The 18,282-nt window shown below is 35.2% G+C and overlaps 1 protein-coding gene across 1 annotated transcript in view; it reads left to right on the forward strand.

The window, feature by feature from the left end:
* The window catches only part of LOC113494097 (neurotrimin-like), a 155,182-nt gene that overhangs the window by 70,765 nt on the left and 66,135 nt on the right, over positions 1 to 18,282 (forward strand). The window lies entirely within an intron of this gene.

Below are 18,282 nucleotides of genomic sequence, written 5' to 3' on the forward strand. Positions count from 1 at the left end.
ACCGGACTCATTTGTTGTAATTTAATCGTTAACCAGACATCCTATAAATTTATAAATGCAAACGCGCTGTGGTCTTAACTAAATGTCCACATATTCTCTCAAAGCACAGTAATCAACACACACCTTAATACAAGACTCCATTCATATTTCAGTATCCCTATAACCTGAATTTGATCAATATTAAAGCGCTTCAAAGGACCAAATTTTCGCATTAAATAATTTGAATACTAAATCTCCGGATCAAAGGACCGATTATTTATCAATTAGTAGAGGTGATGGTGGATTTTGGGATTCTGTGTTTTCTCCGGCAGAGCATGAATTAATGTTTAGTTAAATAGAGATTTTGAACTTGATCCTTGCTGAAACATTTTGTATAACTGTAACTATTAACCTAGTAACTTTACTTGTAGGAATTATTAGAATTTTGTTTTAGATTTTACAAAAAAATATAAACAAAAATGAGCTTTACTGACTACTATAAAAAATAATTTACATTATTTTATTAATTTGGATGATGGCTCTGTGTCTAATTATACCTGTTCAATAAGCATACCCTAAGGACACCACCATAATGTACATACTACACAACTATCACATTTATGTACGAGTACGTTCCAACAGACTAATATTACCAGTATAAAAAGTTCATCCTTGTCCACCATTAAATACCTAGTATTAGTTAAATATACTACCTGTTATCGGTAACCGCCGATGCCCAACCCTTAGGGATATCGACTAATACGCTACTAATATTCAATGCCGAAGTTCGGAAATTCATTTATTTGTTTCGTAAATGATTGATGAATGATAAATATTTGTATTGATTTGAATAGAATTGTTGACACAATTATTATTATTTTGGGCTTATTGATTCCATATTATTAATATGTAATGTGTCTTTTGTAAAATTAAAAGTTAATTATTTTAAAGGCCATTGTACAAAAATAGATCGATATTATTGCTATTGACAATTCAATTATTGTTCCCCTTTTTTTAATTATACTCACTGTTAATTTTACCAGTGTAAGTAAATCATCATCATAATATTTTCAAGCACACAAGAGAAAATAGACGTCTACATAATCAAATAGTTAAGGAACAGTGTATTATAACCAAATAATCGCAATTTAAATGAATCATCATTAATTTGTAATACTCCTCCACAATTCTAATACTTCATGAAATGACTTTGCTACCAAATAGTGTAAGAAAATCGCCCAAAAACCTTTTATAACTTTTATAACCTTGAACAACTTTTTACTTAACCAAACCCTAGCTGATATAGTCAACAATATATTATGTGAACTACGATTATGTAAATCCATCGAAGCCTAATTTTGGCGGAGTGCCAGCCCATACATCGCAGTAGTGCGTTAGTGACAACTTAGTGTCAGTCGGTATCACTTAGCTGTAAGGCTGTAGTGTCATAAAAACGCCATCGGTCGCGTGGAGCGAAGCGTCGTACGTCGCATAATGAGGAGAAGTGATTCAGAACTCGTTACATGTGAAAACTTGATAAGTGTAGGCACCGATTGTAAGTATCATTCAAAGTGATATTGTCTGACGGATCATGTTATTTCTACGGAGTAAACATTAAGCATGTCTTTAGCTTGACAAATTGAAAAACCGGTCTATTGCCAATAGGACACGTGAAGGATAAATACTAAAAAACTTATCAGGTGATGAATCAATTGTGGGTAGCCATCCGCGAGCAAATTGATGACTGCAACAACTATTGTTTAACCTCGATCTTAATCTTAGGTATTTTTTGCCACTTTGCAACACCAGAAAAAAACATAAAAAGCTTCAACTATCTAGCTTATAGGATATAGACTGGTGGCGGACAGACCTACAGACAGCGGATCCTCAGCAATATGGTTCTGTACTATGCGAACAGCTTAACTCCAAATCACTACCAATACCCACATACATTCTTTAGCGCTGACCGTTATGAAAATTTCACCTACCTAGTCAAAGAGACCAGCTCAAATGTCTTTCACAGCAAGATTGTGACGCAACGTAGAACGTGACGCTGTGCGCGGCCTATGACGTTTACAAGAGACCACAGCCTAGTGATAAGTTATCGTCAGTCAGTTTCGCTTGGTTCAAGGTTTAAAGCAAATAGGTTATAATGGGTGTTCGATGAAGCTATTGTTGTGTTTATGTGTGAGTTTAGGCTTTATTTATTCAATGAACTGTTTTATTAAAATCTAAGGCCGTTGAACCATTATTTTATGTTTTGGTTACGGTTTTGTAGAGCTAATCTTGTGTCTTCATTGTGAAATTGTTGGTGGGTATCTCAAAATCAATCATTAAATTGATTCATTCAATTCAATCATTATTCCTTTCGGTTACATTTTTTAAGGTCACAGCAATGACTGGTGTACGGTACCCATATTTTTTATTTATTTGCAGATATCAAAAAGTTCCGAAAATTTGATTTGATAAGTATTTATGTCCTACTGCATTGCAAAGTTAAAAACAACGGTAGCTTACCAAAAACGAAATCATTGCATACTTACGAATCGTTGCTTAAAACTTATCTGTATAATATCACATTAATTCAACACATAAGCGATAAAAATTACCTATAAGTATACAGGTACAATATTCTAACAGAATTACGTAATCGAACTTTTTACCAGCGCACTTAGGCGGTGTGAGGTTGTGTTACGTCAATCCTCTTTTTACATTACAGCACACTGTAGGGGAAAATTGCTACTGACACTTTGTAAAATTGTAGCAAGCAACCAATAAATATTTGCATCTTTAGATCGAGAACAACAATGAAATTGAACCTTATGTTTTAGGGGATAAGGTTGACAGTATAAACAGAATAGTTTTTAGATTGATTTTTTCCTTTTGCAAGTAGTTTGTCAGGCTGAAAGTATTTCGTGGGTATAATTTGTTGGGAATGAATATTGGTTTATGTGTAATTAAGATATTAGTTTAAAGCGATTAGCTGTTGTGTTCGTGGTTGTAAAACCGGTCAAGTGTGACTGACTGACTCTCGGCACAGAATTTCGTACAGTGAGTGTGACGACCTCCGTGGTCGAGTGGCGCGTACGAACCGGTTTAAAGGTGTCGCTAGCTCTGAGGTCCCGGGTTCGATCCCCGGTCGGGTGAATGTAAAAATTTACATTTCTACATTGTCTCGGGTCTGGGTGTTTGTGGTACCTTCGTTGTATCTGAATTCAATAACACAAGTGCTTTAGCATTTTACTTTGGGTTTAGAACGATGTATGTGATGTTGTCCGCATTTATTATATTTATTATTTAAAGAAAAACTTTGCTAACGAAATTGGTCCCCTATCAAATTGTGAAAGCCGTAAAAGTCGTTGCTTAACCTCGATCTTTAGATTCAGTATTTGCTGTTATAGCGAATAAAGAAATACATCATCTATGTAAATTCCTAGTTTTCACGGTACATTAGAAACAGTTAATTTGGGGACCCTCAAATTTATTTGTTACCCCACCGATTTGTGCAGAACCCTCAGTTTAGCGAGTCTGACTTAAATTTTACTGATTCTAAAATATGTGTGTTTGCACGTATGTGAATACGTTGCTGAAATGATTTCGATGAAATTTGTTAAGGAGGTAATCCAAGTCTTTGTGGCACATAGGCTTCATTTACCCAACTACATTAAAAGAGGATAATGTTTTTCGCAGCTAAATAATTTTTAAATCAGCTTACTAAATAATGGAAATGTTTCACAATGGTTCTGCGTATTATCTCTTAAATACCCAAACCAACTTATTTCTTTTCGGAACAAAACAATGACAAATCCCGGTCTCATTAAAATGGGAGAAATAAGAATATTATAAATAATACGGACGGCAATTTAACTTTGCTCGATACCATTTTGTCGTAATTATAACAAAGTTTTTGTATTCAAGATTATGTTTTAAAAACAAACGTAAAATAATTAATAACTTGTATTGGGATTCGCTTGGCTCGCTTTATGAACATAAAGCGGGTCAATGTAGAAATGACAATTTTTACATTGAGCATAAAGCGGGTCAATGTAAAAATTGTCATTTCTAGATTGTCTCGGGTCTGGGTGTTTGTGGTACCTTCGTTGTATCTGAATTCCATAACACAAGTGCTTTAGCAACTTACTTTGGGTTCAGAACAATGTATGTAATGTTGTCCGCATTTATCTGATCTTAATCTTACCTTTGGACTTTTCAGTAATTGTTCAATACAAGGAGGTTACAGGTTAAATTCCCTTCTTAATTTTTTTTATTGTCATTTCAACACATTTATGTAAGAAACGCCGCTTTTTATCGTTTTTTTTTGTATTTTTATACTTTAGCTTTATGTGTTTATTCTTTTAGCGGCACCAGAAATACATCATCTATGAAAATGTCAACTGCTTAGCTATCACGGTTCATAGATACAGCCTGATGACGAACAGACAGATAGTAATAGGGTTACCGAAAATAGTATAAAACTATTATTTAATAAAGCATTTCGGTTACATGTGAGTGTGTCGACAGTCAACCGTCGTCCATTTGCAAAACCTATTCATCTAGTATTCGTGACTAAACGTTTATAAATAGGGCTATAAAGAGCCGAGTAAAGGAACCTAATGGCTCGCTAATCGATGGTGGCGGGAATAGACGACTTTTAGGCTTTTGGGCTTGGTCTGAACGTAAATATGACTATTTTTAGTTGGACTCTGAAAGGCTTTTATCTGTTCCTGTTATCTAGTTTATTTTTTGTGATGTGATTGGTAAAATCTGCACTGTGCTGTGTCCTTTTTAATTTCGGATAGGAAATCTTCAAATGACTATAAAAATCAACGTCAATAAAGTGACCAGCCTTCCGTTTTTGCACTAACTAGATAAAAATCGCTTCTCTCTGAGAAAACTCTTGTGTATTTTTGATAAATTATACATATCTATCACAAATTATTCATATAAAAAATTCACCATCCCCGAGAATCTTTCATAATACATATTCTAACAAGAAAACTGCTTTAGTTGTTTATAGCTTCATGCTTTCAACAAATAAATAATTATAAGAAATTTATCATTTATACATAAGGCAAGCAAGAAACAATCAAATACCTATGTAAAACTCTCTTACGTAAAACTGCCTTTGAAGAAGCGAGACAGCAATGGGTAATGTAGAGCGCTATCTCACTCTGACAATGGCAAAAGCTTTATTGAAGCTCATAGTACAGGAACAGAACAGTTTCCTTCTCATATAATGTTGTTCGCTTCGAGTATCGGAAGCTCATTTTCTACGTAAATATTTTCTCAGTAAATAGGATATTTAGATTTTTTTGCTAAGCTTACTCCATCGCTGAGAGTTGACGGTAAGTGTTTTTGAAAGTTAAGTATTTTATACCTGTAGTTTCGTTTGCAAGGCTAGTTAAAATAAAATCGTTATTATGAGGGACTTGCAAAAAAAAGGCTGATGAAAAAGGTGCAACAAATATATTCATGACCTTTCTAAGTGCTGCCGAACCTCAATTTTAATTAATTGTTTGAATGGCGGCAATCTAAATACGGTACCAGAAATTTCAACTGTCTCGAGATACAGAGTGGTGACAGACGGACTTACCGACAGCCTTAGAAATAGCGTTCCGTTTTTACCTTTTAGGTTTTAGGTTACGGTCATCTTTTACTTTATCATACTTTTAGAAGATATTGTATTTTTAAGAATTAAATTATTTTGTACCAAGGGTGTACCACTACTGACTAGAAGAAAATAGTGGAAGAGAGACAACGCACTACAAAGTGTAGCGCAGCTTCTCTTTTCCACAACTGCAATATTCTTACTTCTAAAGAAGGCGTCAAGTCTCCTACATTCTCTATTTCTATTTAAAATAACACTATATCAATGTGATTTTCTAAAATGCTTCCAATTAAACAAACTTCAAAATTATTTGAATAACTAATTTGAAATGGACACATTGTTTAAATTAATTAATATTATTGTTTGATCTAAATTAAGTTTCATTAACCGTACTGGCCGAAAACAAAGAGCATTCTAAATACAACATGATACGGCAATATTTGTTTTTAACTAAATGTTATCTATGATTTTGTAGCGTAAATTTTGGATTACCTAAGTGCAAAAATTTAATTCCAGTCAATTTAGGCTGTCAGCTACCTCTAAACAAAATTTCATCGAAATTGGTCTTGCCGTTTGGGCATAAATTCCAAACCAGAGTGTGACGTGTTTGCGAGTGGCCGAGGATTATTTTTGTTGGAATGCTTGAGGTTCTGTGCGCGAGATGTATGAGTGCTGTGTACTATTATTCTCACTATTATTGTTTTTTTTTTTTGTAAATTTGTGTTATCTGATATTATTTAATTTTTTTTTGTATTTCCTTGTATATTCAATTTATATTAAAATTTCGTATGTTGTACCGATTAGATAATTATAAGGTACTGATGTTGTAAGTTATGTTTTATTTGTATACTAGCTGTTGCCCGCGACTTTGTCTGCGTGATTCTCAAGATGTGAAAATCTATGAAGTTTAATAATAACGATCATAGCAAAAATGTAATGCAATATTGAAAATGAAACACTTTTTTTATATATTGCAAGTAGGAAAAAATAACAGAAGGAATAAGTCAGTCTTAGCACTTCTGCTAAAAATATTTTACTTTCGAAATTTTCCATTTATTAATTGGGTGGGTTATGATTTTCGAGCACGTCTGTTCTTGGGCCGGCCTGCACCTGAAATTACTAGATGGATTATGACAGTGATTATGAGGTATCATAAAATTATTATTGTACTGTAACCAAAGAGGTAAACCAGAACCATATTACTGAGGCCCCAGTGTCCGTTTGTCTGTCTGTCACCTGGCTGTTTCTCAGGAACAGTGATAGCCAGACAGTTGTTATTTTCACACACGATGTTTTCTGACGATATAAAGAAGATGTCAAATTATTTTTGTGGACGGAGCTGGTGAAGTGAGAGTCGGGCTCGGTAACAGTGGATTTTACATAGTGTTATAGTGGTTTCTAAGGTTTACGCGAATGTTAGACATTGAAATGAAACTACTTTTACGGATTTTATCGCGGTGTAATTTTTGATTTTAGTTTCCGACGTTTTGACACCTTTGCAGATATTGCACGGGCAGTCTCCCCGTGACCATGATACCTGCATAAATATAATATACCGCGATAAAATCCGTAAAAGTAGTTTCACTTCAATTACATAGTGTCATAAGATATAAGATTTTGCAAAATTGCACCCAGATAAACGGTTTCCTGAAACACGTTATGTTTGATTGTCCTCTTAATATTAAAACTGATCTTCCTCACAAACATTTGGAATATTTCCAAAATAAAAAAGTTGGTAAACGTGTTATCTTGGCCCCCGGGTGGTTTGATCATGATTTGCCTTTAAATTGCTGATAAATAAATAGCGTGATAATAAAAAAAATATCAGTCACCCCTTTTTTTAAAATTGACAATGACAAAAATCTAAAGTATAGGATATGTGTAATTTGTTACGACAAAGCAAAATATGAACATAAAAGTGACTTCATGTGCATGAGTTCTATTTACTGTACCAATTTACAAAGAAAAATTACGTATTTTATTCGTTAACATACCTGACGATCATTGAAGTAAAATACCTACCGTCATCCCTACTGCATAATATAAATGGAACTTAAATAAAGACTACATGAGGTTGGTTATGAGGTAACGCTTTCGATACCGACTGCCAAAATGAATTTTCCAGACATTGTATGACGGATGTAAGTGCTGATAGCTACACGCACATTATGTTCCTAATCCACGTCGGCTTAGGGATCTCAGAGACTTATTCAGTCTCGTTCCTTCCCCTGTTTTTACCAAGCTACGAAAGAAGAAAATTTTAAATAAGTAGAGAATACAATAAATTGTTAAAGGAATTTTTGGAAGGACCACGTGTGCGGTCTCTATAATAGCGGATGTAGACCGATCAAATCGTTAAAATATTGAAAAATCCCAGGTATCAGTAGACATTATTCTATCAATAGATACATAATGTATATTCATTGATAGCTTCGGTCTTATAGATCTTTCACATTGCATACCTATTTAAATGCAGTTTTTATGCAAGTTTTCTGGGCTTTTTTTATCCAAAATACTTTTGGCCTACGTAATGTTGCAAATTTAAGATAAAAAAATTGTTGCTAGTTGTTACAGATGAACCAAGGTAATAATTAACTGTATCGTTCAGTATTTTTTGTTATGCATAATTATAGATGAGGTCAATGTGAACTACATGCTACTTTGGGTTGAGTGTCACTACGAATGTTTTGATCTTGAAGTAGCATCGCCAACATTACCGAGCTAAAAACATAGGTATATATTCCTATCGTAAATAAATACAAAATCATATTACGGTATTCCACATTTGAACTTGAGTAATTTTAGTACATCAATAAAAATAAAAAGAATTTAAGTTCCTTTCTTTCAAGAATGTACTGATTACGGTAACAATTGCATAAAAAAACGTATTATATGTTTATGTTTCTTTTATTTTACTTGTGAAATAGTCGCAGTAGGCCTATATCAGACTTGAAAGAGAATAAAATGACTAATTTTGTGAAAATGATTTAGTTTCGAAAAATCTTATTACTGCTCTGCCAAAAGTCTTAAGATAAATAGCGTGATGTTTTTTTTTGTAAATTGATTACCGTGCTGCCTACTACTCAATGGGGTAAAAATACACTTCATAATTGTATTGCACGATGTTACGGGTGAGTCCAAAAATTTAAAACTTTACTGCTCATGCCCCCTGCATAGTAGCGTTATGGTTTTTGTATATTTGTTGTATCATGTATACGATAAGGTTCATGCAAAATTTGAACGAAATATATTCAGTAGTTTATGAGATAATTTGATATTTGTTTATAGATATAAAAGGCCCCTGCTCACCCCCTGTAACGAAAAGCGGGATAATAAGTAAAAAGTATGTTGACCGGACCTCTTGTTGATATTCTCTGAAAATTTGAATCAAATCTATCCAGTACTTTCCGAGATCTTTCCGGACATACATACAGACAAACAGACAAACAGACAAACAGACAAAAATTCTAAAAATCATATTTTCGGCATCGGAATCTTTCGTAGACCACCCTGCAATTATTCTTTTTTTTAAATATTCAATGTACAGTTTTCACTTTTCTACAATTTTATTATATGTATAGATGAGTAGTGTAATTGGTTTTTACCATTCTATTCTATTCAATAAATAAATAAATAAATAAAGAGGTTACAAAGATACATACTCTCTCTCAAATTTACTCCTTTAGAATAAAAGCGCCATGCTATATGATTCGCTATTTCAAAATAAATGACTCCAAATTCATAATTTCAAAAAATGAACTTATAACGACCATTTATATCGTCTTTTCTCTTTTTTAAAGGGAATTTACAAAGGAATCAACAGATTTATCCCAATTAGAATTCAGGCGCGTCTAAGAAACATTCACAGTTAACGAAAGAAAGACAAAAAGAAAAACACTCATTAGATACTTGATTGCGTTTAAAAAAGGCCCTCTTTAATTAATTAAAGACGTAAGTCTTTATTCTGTGAGGGAAATTAAAAACAAACTTTTTCCTTTCGTGTTGTCCTGTAATTTATTTTGTGTTGAATTTTTCTCGAGATTAGAAATGTTAGGATTTAGTTTACAGTTGCGTTCGGATGAGGAATTAGCGTTTAATGGAGTATTCCATTGTTGTGAATACTTTTGTTTACGTTGTGATGCTTTTACGAGTCTATAAAGGTACAGAAAATGCAGTAAACACTTTTTACGATAAACGTTTTTTGAAAAAAGACTCCTGAATATGCGTTTTAGTTTTGTGCTGAGGCGGCCTTTACAAATATTGGAGTCATATGCCGAAAGACACGCAGACTCAAAACAAGCAATTCGAGCACACAGATGCTTATTCTACGCAAGGATCGAACCCACGTCGCACGCTCAGTGGATTTTTCGTAGTATACTACTCGGCTATTCGTGTTGTCCTATTATTTATTTATTTTTTTCTACTATAACGCAGGAGATGGGACAAGCATTCTTTACACTGTGGGTCATCAAATGGAATACAAAGAAATAATAAATACAAGAAAACAGTACTAACTTTTGTTACCAAAAGCAAACACGTAATAAAACAGCCAGTGTTGAAAAGAAGAAACTCGACACCTCTCATCAAAAAAATACATTTATTTGAATACAGAATTAATCCAATGACATATAAAAACATGTCAGCAACGGAAAGCAATAAAAAAGTGATGTGAAAACGATGAATTTAATTAATTAACGTAATCAATCAAATTTTACTTTTATCGTTCAATTTATACTAATGAAAACGGGCCTGATGAGCATCGGTATAATTAAATTCACGTTGCCAAAATACATGGTATTAAATGCCTTGCTTTTGCATTTATATTAAAAATCTCGAGTGAAAAATTTAGATTTAAAAGATTTATGTCAAGTGTATTTTTCATCATGAGTTTTTTTTATGTTTTTGACTAATTTGGTAAACTACTGCAGTTGACTATTTCTTTTTATAGCGTATTTTAAGATCTTTTTATGTTTGTGTTTTATAGTTTGCTTGTCATTGAAAGTTTCAAATGACGCCATCTTTGCATTGCGCGTCTTTGTTTTCTTTTGATAATTCAAAGCGGGGTTGATTTTCGAACACTGTTTTTCTTTTTTTGTGACTTTAAAGGCCATTTGCGCCATCTTTTTTTTTCAAATGTTTTTATGGGTATGAGATCAGTCAGCTCCTTCATTCCATTTAGAAATAGAAGTCATCGGTAATTAAAGACGGAAATAATATTGTTCCGATGAGAGATAATGGAGAATAAAGAATCGTATTAATTAGTGCGCTTCACCTGATTTACAAAGAAGAACTAGTTCCCAACTAATTTTCCAAAATCCAAACTTATAATAAGACCAATACAGCCCAATTTACAACAACATGAAAATCGAAATCACACAAACAAATAAACGAACGATACTCACATAATTTACAAGCATAACCCGTCTCAAAATATACCATTACATTATTAATAATAGATATAATAAATATAAAGTGTAGTACGGAACAGCTGCGATGCCTTTGGCCCATTGCCACAAGCATGTAGCTCGGTAGAGGCTGGTAGAGCTCATGTTTTCGATATAATGTTGCAACGACTCTCAGAAATTGAATCGAATAAATATTGAGGAGATTTGTTATGATGCTTTTAATATTTATCGCTTGTTTGGCGTTCGCTTGACGAAATTGTGACTTTAAAGTATAAATTTGGACAAAAAATATTTATTACTGTTTTTAATGACATAATTAATTAATCTGTAGTAGTTACTTATGGAAAAAGTTGTCTGATAACTGGTTCATCTCAACTCTCTCACCTCTAAAATAAATAAATCAATGTCATAAAGACTTTTGGTCCTATTGGGAAGCCTTTTTTTTTGATAACACTATAGTTTTTCAATAACCAGACTTGCGTTATGTGCAACCCTGATTTAATGTGTTTGTTTCAAGACTGGGTATTTTGTGCATGCGATTTAAAACCACGCGAAACACAGGCAGTCGTTATTTAAATAAAAAATATCCTGGGGTTTATGAAATAAACTGTTTCGTCAACCCAATCACACTATGCCTCAAGATTTGCTATTTACTGCATCATCAATTTCTTTCTCCGAATCTTCCAGATTTTGATACATTAAAAAAGAAACGCATATTCAAAATGAAGCTCAGAAACATTAAGCTCCTTTTCCCGATTATTTACGAAGATAATACTTCGATGTAAAAGCCATATAACAAAAACAATGGCAGGAACACTCGATATGAATTCGAACATTAATCGCCAGATCATTTGAGTGCATCAGTTTTGTTTACTGATAGTAAAATCCATTATATGAAAGGACTCGGCACGAAATATGCCAATTAACTTATGCAAATAAAAATTGATTTTTGGAATGGAACATTTGGGTTAAAAAGTTTTTAATGTGGTGTTGACAGTACTATTAGTTGATGGTCTTTTGTCGTTTGAATATGTTTGGTTTGCAGTAGGATTTCGGAAAAAGAATTTGAAATTTTTTTTTCGACTATTTTGTCCCTGCAATGGTTATTGATCCAAAAAGTCTTTTACAGTCGCCTTAATATATAAAGTTTTTGGTTTATATAAGAATTCCTTGAATTCTTTGATTCCTTAGAAATTATAAAGTGCAGGCACTTTTCATAAATGTAACATGGAGACAATACGGAATTTTGTTTGCATCATCATTAGCTTCATCTTTTATTTTAAACGACCTCCTTTCGTCCTATACCAGTAAAAAATTAACGTTCACACACATCCTATACCTATCATCTGATAATCCACTTTAAAACTATCAACCCAAATTTTTGCCTTTTTAACCAGTCTTTGAGTAAAACCAAAAATTTCATCAACATAACCAGGAATCCACAGCCCTAGTTTCCCCAAAACAGCAATCCCTTAAGGCATCTGAAAATCACACCTGGAAAAATTCTTCACTAACTTTAATGCGCGTGTTGGCACAGAGTACATTGCCTGGAAAAACGTACTTGGGAGGCATGGCATCGGAAAATGCAACTCAAATGGCCATACGCTACTTACCTTGTGTGCTGAACTAGAGCTTGGCATAACCAATACGTTTTTTCGGTTGCCTGACAAATATAAAACCTCCTGGATGCATCCTCGTTCACGACACTGGCACCTCCTCGACTACATCATAGTCCGAAGGCATGACCTGAAAGATGTACTTATTACCAGAGCTATGCGGGGTGCTCAGGGCTGGACGGATCATCGCCTTATCAGATGCAAAATGAGGCTCAACATCAAGCCTCCACGTAGGGCAGAACATAAGATACCAGCTAGGCTGGCGTTCTTAAAACTAGTTCTGGATGGGGACATCAGAAAAGAACTTGATGAGACATTTGAGAAGGCTGCATCTAACTCTGCGGGCAACCTAACTATCGACGCAAAATGGCGTTGCTTCGCTGACAACTTACACAAAGTCTCCAAACAGGTTATTGGTAAGGTGAAAAAGAAAAACCAAGACTGGTTCGATGATTCTGACACAGAATTACGCAAACTTGTTGAGGAGTACCGATGTTCTCTTAGGAGTGCACACAGTAATCAACAGCGAAATGCACTACATCAAGCTCTGAAGAGAAAAGTGCGTGAATTGAAGAATGACTGGTGGCTGTCTAAGGCTCAAGACTTACAACTATTAGCAGATACCAATCAAACTGCAAAATTTTTCGAAAGCCTCAGAGTAATTTATGGCCCCCGTTGTAAGAAGACAGCACCAGTGTATTCGCGTCATAAGACCACCAAGCTGACTGATCCCTCAGATGTTCTTCTTCGTTGGGCGGAGCATTTCAATGAAGTGCTCAATCCTGGAAGTCAAGGAGCGGATCTAGACTACATCGGTTCTTTAGACAGTTCACCAGTTTCGTCCGATCTCGAGACTCCACCAACCTATGAGGAATTTCACAGAGCTCTATACCGTTTGAAGAATGGCAAATCTCCAGGTTATGACAGTCTTCCTTCGGAGGTTTTTAAATACGGAGGGAAATATATTAAGACCAGACTGTTTGAACTTGTGCTACAAATATGGGACTCAGAAATAGTTCCACAAGATTGGAAGGATGCTTTTATTAGCAAACTCTACAAGGGCAAAGGGGACCTATCTGACTGTAGTTCTTACAGAGGTATCGCCTTACTATCTGCGGCTGGCAAGATACTGGCTCATGTCATCAATAGCCGTCTAGTCAAGCTTGCTGAGAGCTTCCTACCAGAAAGCCAGTGTGGTTTTCGACCAAATAGAGGCACAGTTGATGCCATATTCGTACTTAAACAGCTTCAAGAAAAATTCCTCGAACAGCATCGTGACCTCTACTTGTGCTTTGTGGACCTAGAAAAAGCTTTTGACCGGGTTCCCAGATCCACTCTATGGATTGTTCTTGAAAAACGGGGATGTCCACCAAAATTTGTTAACTTGATACGCCAGTTCCACGAAGGCATGTTTGCTAGCGTACGCCATGAGGACAACTTCACGGAACGATTTCCGGTCACTAGCGGCGTCAAACAAGGCTGTGTCATGGCCCCGACACTCTTTGCCATTTACTTTTCTGCGGTAATGAGTGATGCTATTGCTAAGTGTGGGGATAAGATCACCCTCAATGTCCGCATGGATAAAAGCGTCTTCGATCTGTCGCGCTTCCGAGCAAAACGCCGGATATCTACTGTCCCTGTTGCGGAGATACAATATGCCGATGATGTCTGCCTTATGGCTGGCAGTCTATCCGATCTCCAGGAATGTCTCGACTATCTAGACGAATCGTGTCGTAAATTCGGTTTGGTAATCAGCGCATCGAAGACCCAGATACTGAAACAGCCTACAAGGAAAACATCTGCAGACGACACGCCTGTTTACCTCAGAGGCAATCCTTTAGAGGAGGTAGGAACATTTCGGTACCTGGGTAGCCTCGTACGAAGTGACAATCGTCTCGAGTCTGAAATATCTGCAAGGATCGCTAAGGCCGCAGCAGCATTTGGTGGGCTTAACCAACGTGTTTGGAAATCCCATGATCTCAAATTAGGCACTAAGCTAGCTGTATACAAAGCTATTGTACTACCTTTGCTTTTATATGCCTCGGAGACCTGGTGTCTATACAAAGGTGACATTAAACGCCTCGATATCTTCCATCTAAAATGTCTCCGAGCTATTCTCCGCATACGCTGGCAAGATCGAGTTTCCAACACGGAGGTTCTCCGTCGATCAAACATATCGGGTATAGAGGGTTACCTAATAAAGGGACAATTGCGCTGGTGCGGTCACGTGGTCCGTATGGAGTCCTCCAGATTACCCAAAAACTTATTTTACTCCGAGATTAGTACCGGCAAACATCAGTCTGGAGGGCAGTATTTACGATACAGAGACGTACTGAAGCGCAATCTTAAATCAGTGGGCCTGTCACCAACCTCTTGGGAGCAGCTAGCTACACAAAGACCAGAGTGGCGAAGAGCTGTTCATCAGAGCATACAAGACTTTGAACAGCGGCGTCTTGAAAACTTAGACGCCAAACGCGAGCTCCGAAAATCCCGTCCCAAGCCCTCCTACAATTACACCTACAATGCGCAAGGACAACTCTACTGCGCTACTTGTGACCGCGTGTTCAAGACCAAGTTTGGTTTCGCAAGTCATATACGAGCACATGATCGAAACCAAGCTGCCAGTATATGCCAGGGTGTCGCTGTCGACGGAAACGTCTAGGAGGACATCATCATCATCATCATCACATTCAAAACTTTTTGGTCGGCCGACGTTCTTTTTTTTATTTTTAAGCTCCGTACAACGGGAAGGGATTTTTAGGAGTTTCGCAGTGGTTTTTTTGCTTTGTGGGGGGGGGGGGGTTGGAACATTTGCAAATAAGCATGTGTTAATAAGTGTCGTCAGTACAATGCTTTCAAAAGGGCTTTGCTGTCTGTCCGATCGTTTATCAGAAGCCTGTATCTATATAAGCTTAAATTTTACAAATGGTGTGTTTCTGCTGTTGCTTTTATAATAAATACAAATAAAAATTGGTGATAATGTCACTGTTATCATAAAAATGCTTAAGCTTCACCTTTGCTTAATTACTCATTAATGAGTTGCCTGATGATAATTAAATTTATTGCAGTAAAATTTGAAAACCTATTAAATAGATTATCTTTATTCACAATTTAATGAGCAACGATAAATTAATTTCTAAAAAAATCCATAAATTTAACATAAAATAATAATAAAACCATACAAAAATAGGCGAGAATGTTAACACGAAGTAACAAACAGACGACCGTATAATTAAATAGCGAGAAATTTGCAAAATGGCGTCTGGCATTCATCGTTCACTTTAATAGTGTTCTGAAATTAGCATACTTGAATTTTGATTAGCAGTAAAACACAGTTGAACTTTGTAACTGTTCTGCCGAGCTCCCATTATCACGAGTTTAATGGACAAAACCTCTCTCATTATGTGTGGTGTTGCCATAAATTGTGCCGCTGACAGATTTTATATCCAAATTTGGTTATTGTTAAATGAGCTGGATTTTTTACTGGGGCTCTGATTTACATGATACCATTTCGGGATGGTTTTTTTTTAATTTTAATGTATGGGGTAGAGTTGGGAATGGTATGATGTCAAAATATTTAACTACTTTTGTACTTGTATTATACAGGGTGTCCTACCACTTCTTCAAATACGGCTGTAGCAGTTAATTTTGGATATTTATTTTCACTCAAAATAGCAAAGAAGAACATGACAGAGATGTTCAGGGGCGCAGTATATTTTATAAGAAATCTTTACTATTGGACCTGCAGTAGACTATGTGGTTGACTAACAATTATAATAGTTGTGAAAACTTAACGTCGCTCTACAAATCATAGTGAACTGTTTTTCTTTCGCAGTTGTTCGTCTTATCTATTTTAATAGAAATATGTGAAAAGATAAAATAAAAAAAATATAAAAATAAAACATTTCGGTCTAAACTTGCGATTTATCTTGACATTTAATTTAATAATTGCAAAGACACCATCACAGCAGTGACACAGCGACACAACGAAAGTTTACAATATACGATCAATGGATTTCCTGATCTATTATATTAAACTTGAAAAGAGGATGCCTCAAACAATACCTACAGCGTACAGTTTCCATAGCAACCGTTTAGGGATGAAACAATATTGAAGATGCTGTGTCTCGTGTTGCATTTCACCCTGAAAGACTAATTGTTCTATTTTAAGAAAAGGTCTTTACAAGGTGACGTATCTTAAGGTCAACGAAATCCTATTAATAAACCTCGTTTAATACTAGTATGCTGAGTAAAAGAACATATTTTTTACATTTTATTTCCTTGATTTTGGTTTACTGTAAATGGCCAATGGTGTAATAATAAAAAAAATGCTCAAAATTTCATTACTATACCTTTAAGTGGGTTGTGTTTCAAAATCCGTGACAGGCCAATAGGTGAAAATGTTACGAACTCTGTGTTTCTGTTATGGATTGGACAATAAAAACAAAGAGTTTTACATACGATAGTACGGATCTCTTCATGCGTGAGTACGACCGGCACTTGGCCGGTTTTTAATGGAGAAAAACAAATAACGGGCATTGTTCACTCGTATGCAAACCTCAACCTTTGTTCAGATCAATCTGACATAAAAATTGAACTATAATACATTTTTTTTTCGGATAGTACCAAACTTTTTTTGCGATACATTTCTTTAAATTGACCACTTAAAGAAAGACTTCATTAGTTATGGCAGACATTCAACGGGATAGATGAAGCTAAAAACAAGCTTCTTAAATGTTATGCCTAAATTTATGCACCTTAAAATTATATGTTTTATGCACCTTAAAAAACTGCTATTATTTTGTAAGTATTTTTGTGTGACCCATACCGTTACGTCCTTGTGACGTCACAAAACAGATGTTCAAATCATCACATGATTTTCCTTTCCGTACAGTGTTTGTTCCGTACAACGAATTAAGATGAATTTTATATTTTTATAGCTCGTTTGACGAGATTGTGTTTTTTGCTTACTCGCATGTAATGTTTTGTTGGCTGTGAAACGTTTGCATTTTGCATATGTAGAGTCACTTTATAGCAATTACACTGGTATTAACAATGCATAGAGTTCATTTTCGTTTAACTTAATAGACGTAGTATACTTAGTTTAGTTACTATTCAATAGTTCTATCGTCAATTTAAAATGTTCCTTATGACTCCAGCGCCTAATATAGCGTAGGGAACTGTCAGGCTTCTACTACTGGTCTTACCTAAAATAAGGCAGGGTAGACCTCTTAATATGGCAGCATTGCTTTCGAAATACCATTTTCACAGCTCATCTATCAAATGATAATACCATTTTTTGCAACTTACAAGATGGACCTATCTTAAATTTGCAGTGAAATGAAATAATTTACGTTGCAAATAGGATAGATGTCATCACTTTCATGTGTCATTTTTTAAATTTTTTAGTTGCTTTAGTTAAAGGGGGGAGGGGCTGAATAAATACTGTTTTGGAAAACTATTATCATACAGCCAAATGATAACATCAACTTTGTGCAAGTCCCAAGAAGGAGATATCCCAAACGCCCCTTATATCTGCGACAACGGGAAACTCAAAAACGGGGTTGAAATAAAAAAAAGAACAAAAAAGTCGCCCCTCTAAAGTTTCCAGAGTGATTATCTCGGATAGATGTAATTAATTTGACAGGTCTCCCGGCTGCCCCTTAATTACAAG

Source organism: Trichoplusia ni, chromosome 5, assembly GCF_003590095.1.
Source record: "Trichoplusia ni isolate ovarian cell line Hi5 chromosome 5, tn1, whole genome shotgun sequence".
NCBI classification, from domain to species: Eukaryota; Metazoa; Arthropoda; class Insecta; order Lepidoptera; family Noctuidae; genus Trichoplusia; species Trichoplusia ni.